Here is a 7,500-nt window from a genome sequence, read left to right on the forward strand (position 1 = left end):
GCTTCTTGCAGTCCACCACTTTTAATGTACCGGCTTGCTCACATTGCCTCAAACATTTGTTCCACCTTGTATTTCGTGTGGAAGTAAAGGAAGGACGGGAGACCGGCAGTTTGACAGAACATGTAAGACTTCATGTAAGACTGTGGAGTCACAACAGTGCGACAAAAAAGACCCAATATTTGGACACAAATGCAATTCCATTGTCTGAATGTCAAACAGGAAAACATTTTTAATGTTTTACTTGAATTCACACCATTTACTAGCGAGCACTATCGTCTCCTCACTCATATTTGCTTTGGCATATTTATTGACATGACCACTGACCGTATATCAATTAATCAATCAAAGTTTATTTATCAATCAAAGTTTATTTATATAGCCCTTAATCACAAGTGTCTCAAAGGGCTGCACAAGCCACAACGATATCCTTGGCTCAGATCCCACATCAGGGCAAGATAAAACTCAACCCAATGGGAACAACGAGAAACCTTGGAAGGAACCGCAGATGTGGCACCTCCTGGGAGACCGGTGCGATGAATGCTGAGTGGATACGGTTAATAATGTGAGAGTCCAGTCCAAAGTGGGGACAGCACGGGATCCTCTTGAATGGAGACAAGTTTGCAGCGCAAAGACGTCCCCAACTGATGCACAGAGGAGTCGTCCACCCCGGCTCCCGACTTTGAACAGCTAGCGCTTCATCTGTGGTCACCTGATAACCTCTCCACGCAGGAGAGGGGGGCAGAGCAGAAAAGAAAAGAGACAGCAGATCAACTAGTCTAAAAAGGGGTCTATTTAAAGGCTAGAGTATACAAATGAGTTTTAAGATGGGACTTAAATTCTTCTACTGAGGTAGCATCTCTAACTGTTACCGGTAGGGCATTCCAGAGTACTGGAGCCCGACTAGAAAACGCTCTATAGCCCGCAGACTTTTTTTGGGCTCAGGGAATGTCTAATAAGCCGGACTTCTTAAAACGCAGATTTCTGGCCGGGACGTATGGTACAATACAATAGGCCAGATTGGATGGATCTAGACTGTTTAGTATTTTATACGTAAGTAGTAAAACCTTAAAGTCGCATCTTCAGTACACAAGAAGCCAGGGCAGGTGAGCCAGTATAGGCGTAATACTCAATGTCAAAAGTGTGGCAGCTACTTGCGCCACCTTTCATATAACCGCGGTTGAGGTAAAAGAGCATGTACAGAAAAAATAAAATCCATGATAAATTCAATATTTTTTGTGATTAATACCATGGTTTAACTTGTTTTTTTGACAGCCCTAAACATCTGTATATATCCATCCATCCATTTTCTACCGGTTATTCCCTTAAGGGGTCGCAGGGGGTGCTGGAGCCTATCTCAGCTACAATCGGGCGGAAGGCGGTGTACACCCTGGACAAGTCGCCACCTCATCACAGGGCCAACACAGATAGACAGACAACATTCACTCTCACATTCACACACTAGGGCCAATTTAGTGTTGCCAATCAACCTATCCCCAGGTGCATGTCTTTGGAAGTGGGAGGAAACCGGAGAACCCGGAGGGAACCCACGCAGTCACGGGGAGGACATGCAAACTCCACACAGAAAGATCCCGAGCCCGAGATTGAACTCGGGACTACTCAAGACCTTCATATTGTGAGTCAGACGCACTAACCCGTCTGCCACCGTGCTGCCCCATCTGTATGTATATATATATATATATATATATATATATATATATATATATATATATATATATATATATATATATATATATATATATATATATATATATATATATATACATATATATATATATATATATATATATATACATATACATATACATGTATATATATATTGTTGCGTTGACCAGCATTCCTCCAATGGGGAATTCAAATTGCTAGTCTCTCCCAAATTCTTTTTATGGCGATATGCTGTTGTTTATATTCAATCACCAGGCAGAAGTTGGTATTTTGTGGTTTATTCTCCAAGCTTAGAGGACAAACCTGAGACCAATCCAGCACCCAAGCGTTCCCTAGCCCAGTCCAGATCGGTCTACCAAAACCCCGGAACTCCTGTCTACTTCCTCCTTCTCCTGTCCCCCCCCCCCCTCCCACCTGCTGTTTCCCCAGTCTAGCTGTGCTTCTTATCTTAGGAATGTAATGGCAGTCTCAACAAAGACAGCGCTCTGACTCTAACCAAGGACACTCAAATCCAAGCACTTTGTACCACACGAGACATTAGCTGATGTAAATATGACTATAGGAGTTTTTAGAAAGAAGTAACACTTAAATATGGATATGATTCTGATCTGCTTCCATCAATCCCCCTTTAAGATCTTCTAATAAGATCTTTATTACTTGTACAAAACTTATAAAGCACACCCCACATTAAAGTAGGTGCTGTTTTTTTTCTTTAAGCAAGCTAGCAATAAAACAACAGCTTATTTACATGGGAGATAGATGGAGGGAGTCCACGTCAATGTCGTCATGGTCAGGGAAGTAAACCAACAATTCTCGAAAGTCTTAAAGTTACCACTTTGCTAGACCCCCTTTAGTGACACTTAGCCCAAGGGGCGATAAAGCAACCGCATGAGGCTATGATGGCCAAAAAAACTCCGAATGGAGACCAAGACAGACTTAATTAGGTCAGTCCACCTGCCTAATGTGACCCTAGACAGGGCCTGGAGGCCCTTTAAGGCCCTCTGAACTGAGCCATCGGGGGTAGTGTTGTTAGGAATGAAGGTACAGCATTGGTCACCAAACATTGCACACACTCCTTCTTCCTTGGCTAGGATGCGGTCAAGGGCTATGCGGATCTGAACGGCCCTGAGGGAGGTCGGGGCAAGTTGTTCAGCAAGTCCCTCAACGGCGTCACGAGTCAGGTTGGTTAGTCTCAACGGCGGCGGGGAGTTAGAGAGGCCGCTGAAACAGGAGTTCCAAGGGGTGTTAATTTGGTGAGTGGGGTCACCAGTCTAACCATAGCACAAAGCCCAACGGCTGACGTCGGGATTCTAATGTACAATCTGTGCTTCCCACAACACCAGAATAAGTCAGCTCGTGCCTAAGGGCCTATCCTAGAGCCATCCATCAGTGTGGTGCACCAGTAATGGTTGATGTCACCCAATTTGTTGGGGGACGGAGAGGGTCCTGTAATTTGAAAACGCGTGTAATTCAGCTTTTGGGCCACAAAGGGAAGAAGTCGGGTGGCATTGTCAACAGAAGGGTACACATGTCAGTCAACTTAAAAGGGGCGGGGTAAGTGTGGGAAAAGGGACGTCCAGCGGAAGAAGCAACACAGTCACCCAGGTTTTGGCATCCACCTGAGCCACAGGTTGTCTGCACCCGCTCCTAAGGTCAAAGGTCAAAGTTACCAGGCCTTCGGTGGTGATGTCATTAGCACGCACGGATGTGAGCCTTTGAAACACCACCGAGGTGGGGTGGTACTTTAGGTGCTACAGAGGGTGTAGAGGTAGTTAACGCCCTCTCAAGGACATTAATTTTAATAATTCCTTTAGCGTCTGTATCAGTCAGGTCAAGCCCCAAAACAACATAAAAGGGAAGATGGGCACAACTTACCAGAGTATGTTGTCTGCATCCGACACCAATGGTTCAGGGTTGAGTCGTAACAAATATAGAAGTTATTACCACGGTAATAGCTATTGTGTCCCCCGTAATTAATCACACTGCACAGGTCAAAAAATAAGTCTTGCTATCCCCTTTGACCCAGTCTATTTAAAGTCCGCTGTATGTTCTTAGACACTTGTCAGTCACTGTCGTCAGGAAGGATGAACTGAGACACAAAGACAGTAGAACACGCCCAAAAACCAGTCCGTCAGGGAACACTACCGGGTGCAACATCCTGCCTTTCGTCTATCAATATCAGAGTAATTTAGGTAACAAAACGGGGGTAAACATCAAACTTTTCACTTAATGTAACGACACATACAGTTATGCTGAAAACAAGCAAGAAAAACTAAGAAACATTTAGCATACTGGATTGGTCTCACACAAAGATATACAATATAGAAGTTGAAAAGAGTAATGTAGGTAGAAAATCTCTCTCGTCTCCTGGGCTGAGGGGCAGATGTTGTGGCGATGTCAGCAATGACATCCCCTGGTGATCTGTCAGGTTCTTCAGCCATAGTGCAGAGGGAGAGGTGGTACCAGGTGTCCCCTCCACCAGCCAGCCGAAGGGCGTGGGACGTCCGTTCCACGACCTTGAAGGGACCAGTCCACCTGAGCTCCGTCCACTTGCGTTTGATGACCTTGATCTTGACCCTCTCAGCGGGCGGAAGGGCATCTGTACAGAAGAACTGGCACACAAATTCTGCAATTTTTTGTGTAAAATACCATTTTGGTTTTACGCTGAGTCCTCCTTCCATGGGGGGCTGCTGGTCCTGTGAATGGCTGACCTGTATGCAGCTCATAGGGTGAAAAACTCAAAGGGCGGTAAAACAGTTTTATTCACGGACCTTCGAATGATCATTAACACTAATTGCAACATGTCAATCCAATTAAATTTGGTCTGTGCACAGATTTTAGCCAATTAGTTTTTTATGTTCTGGTCCATCCTTTCAACCTTACCTTGGGACTCAGGATGGTACCCCAAACCTGTGTTCTAGTCCGAAAGCCTTTTCGACCAAGGCTAAGTGAGTATTTTTTTTTTTTTTTTTAATGGTTGCCGTTGTCTGACCTAATCTTTTTGGGGAAACCATTTCGGGGTATTAGGTCATTCACAAGTCATTTAATTACTGATATTGCATCCTCTTTTGAGGTTGTTGTTGCTTCCGGCCAACCACTGTGATTGTCAACACAAGTCAGTACGTACCTTTTCCCTTGTACCGTATTGATCATATCAGTGAAATCAAAGACTATACATGGTTCACCCTCACCTCCTCCATATTCTAAATTTGATCTACTAAACTACTATCGATGTGTAAAATCATTATTTTCAAATTAAAATTAGTTATAACTTCTTACCCACGGGAAAAATGTTAAAACTATGGAATGTGTCCAAGGAGTCTGTATCCACCCTCACTCACCCCCTTCTGTTTCTGAAAAAAAGGACTGTGTTAGTCATACTATCACTTTCAGAAACATCTAAGAAAAAGGTCAGCTAATAGTCAAGTAGCGGAGGACAGGTCATGTTTGAGGTCAATGAAAGTCTCTTTAGCCTCTATGGTCCACTGGGGGGTGGTGTTAGGGTAGGGGACCCCTTAGCAATATCACAATTAACTCAAACTCAACTAAACCCTAGCTTTTATGTAACTTATTCAATATGGTGAAAGTAACAAATATGCTTATATTTATATTGTCACCAATACTAGAAAAATACTACCCTTGTGGCGAATGCTTTAGCAATAGTATTTTGAAATTTTACCACACCTGGTAGCCCCAATAATTCATTAAGTCAAGCTCATGTTGTAGAAAGTTGAATGATGCGGACACGTTTGTTACTGAATACTTTCTATCAGACTTCTGCCATGGCAACTTTGTGTATGTAATGAGCAACTATAATTATTTGATATGCTTAAATGTGTAATGTGTCGTTTTAGCTCAGCTGTTGTGTAGCTGCTAGCTCCTTGTAGCCTACAGGTGTCTAAAGTGCAGCCCATAGTTATGTGTTTAACATAACCATGGGCTAAACCTAAACAATTGAAAATGTGGTATTTGGGTGTCGGTGTAATGTTTGGCAGCTACGCCGTGTCTTATCATTGGACCTAAGTTCTTTGGTTTTGTAGGCGAGACAGAGAGCAAGGGAACAATGTGGGACATCAATTGTGTCCATCTTATACCATACTGTTGCAAAGATAGGTCAACATGAGCAGCCACACCTTGAGTTCCAACATATATAAATAATCATAACATATGGCGAGTCGGGTGGCAGAACACACGGAAGCATCTCAGCCAGTCAGGGTTTTCACCGTTAGAGCAGTTGGATGTCAGCCATTCCTGTTGTTTCAGGCTGTGGTATGAGCTCATGGAGTAGTCTTGGTAGTGGTGTCGCAGCTGGGTGGTTCAGCCGTCAGGTAACACCAGGAATGTTCCTTCTTTGCGATTTGAATGTCAGGGTACAGTCTGTAAAGGAGGTCCAGCAATCTGAACCGGAAGTGGTTTGGTGACAGGTAACCTTCTTGTGACCCCAGCGAAGCCTTCGACCTTTAAAGAGGAAGCACACAGTTTTTTTGGTACCTCTGCATTCAGAATCGAATGGGTGGCTGATAAAATTGTCCGTTGACACTCATGTCCAGCAGGGGTCCTGTCGGTACTTCCTGCTGCGGCTCCTGATGTGGGCGTCCTCTTACACGCCTTCGTGTTCGTTTGTTGGCACGACGGAACCTTTCCTGTTCGGAAATGTTCGGACAGTCCCGACTCCAGTGACCAGGCTGGTCACAGCCGAAACAGTGTCTACCCCAGACCGGCTTTGAAGCATCGTGTTGTCCACCACCCGAGTCCAACCGCACGTCTGTTGAGGATTCTTTCCTCCACCTGTTGGAACTCAAAAGCAAGGTCACCCACTGCTGAATATACCCTAGCTGATCTTTGACCTTTTGGTTCTTTTAACCTTTTATCTTCAGCGATCTGTAATTTAAGTAGTCGTTTCCTTGTTGCTCTGTCATCAGCCCTATATTGCATGGGATGAATAAAATGTCCTGCCATATATTGTTTTTGGCACCGTGTATATCAGGGTTAACTTTGTCCAAAGTGTTTGGCCAAAGGTTCCCTCCCGGAGGTACAGGTGGGAAAGCAAGGTCAACAATGGCTTGCATGTATGCATCGGCAATAGACTTATATTGTAGTATGTCCAAAGTGTTAATGTCATGTGTCAAAAATGTCTGCCGGAGAAAATGGTCAGACATGTACAAGGGGTTAATTTTCGGAGGCAGGATTAATCTTAGAGGGGGCGTGTTAATACCTCCTTCTCTTGTCACTGGAGTAGGGGGCGGTGACTTAATCAAAGTCTGGGCGGGTCGTTTGAATTGTCTTGCGCATGCGCGGCAGACAAAAAACCAATCAGTTCATTCTGTCATTAATCATCGTTTCTTTTGCTGCATTTCGTTTTTCCACGTAATCCCCGTTTACTTTTATCATACGCCAAACTCTTAAATTCTCTCCCTGAGTGTTCCATTTTCACCAGCGCACACACACACACACACACACACACACACACACACACACACACACACACACACACACACACACACACACGAGCACTCTCTCTGCGTTTCACCTACCATAAAACTTCCAGTTACTTTTTTATTTTATTTTAATTTATTTTTTATTTCCTTATTTTACCAGACGTTTGAGTTCACGACTTTTCGAGTATTGTAAACCCCCTCTTAACCCTTTCAAGGAACGTTCTCTTTTTTTCTTTTTAAACTGTACCTGCTAATTCCATTGTCGACAACCGTACATTCAATTGATCATCAAAAACAGTAATGATTCATCACATTCCTCCCCGGCCGCCATCACATTTCTATCTGTCACACTTATTCATGTCAAACCCTGTGGTCATTG

General features: G+C 43.9%; 1 protein-coding gene across 6 annotated transcripts in view; it reads left to right on the forward strand.

Moving 5' to 3' along the window:
• Window positions 1-7,500, forward strand: part of tead1b (TEA domain family member 1b) — a 183,298-nt gene that overhangs the window by 58,957 nt on the left and 116,841 nt on the right. The gene's annotated exons all lie outside the window — the stretch shown is intronic.

Source organism: Entelurus aequoreus, linkage group LG02 (assembly GCF_033978785.1).
Source record: "Entelurus aequoreus isolate RoL-2023_Sb linkage group LG02, RoL_Eaeq_v1.1, whole genome shotgun sequence".
NCBI classification, from domain to species: Eukaryota; Metazoa; Chordata; class Actinopteri; order Syngnathiformes; family Syngnathidae; genus Entelurus; species Entelurus aequoreus.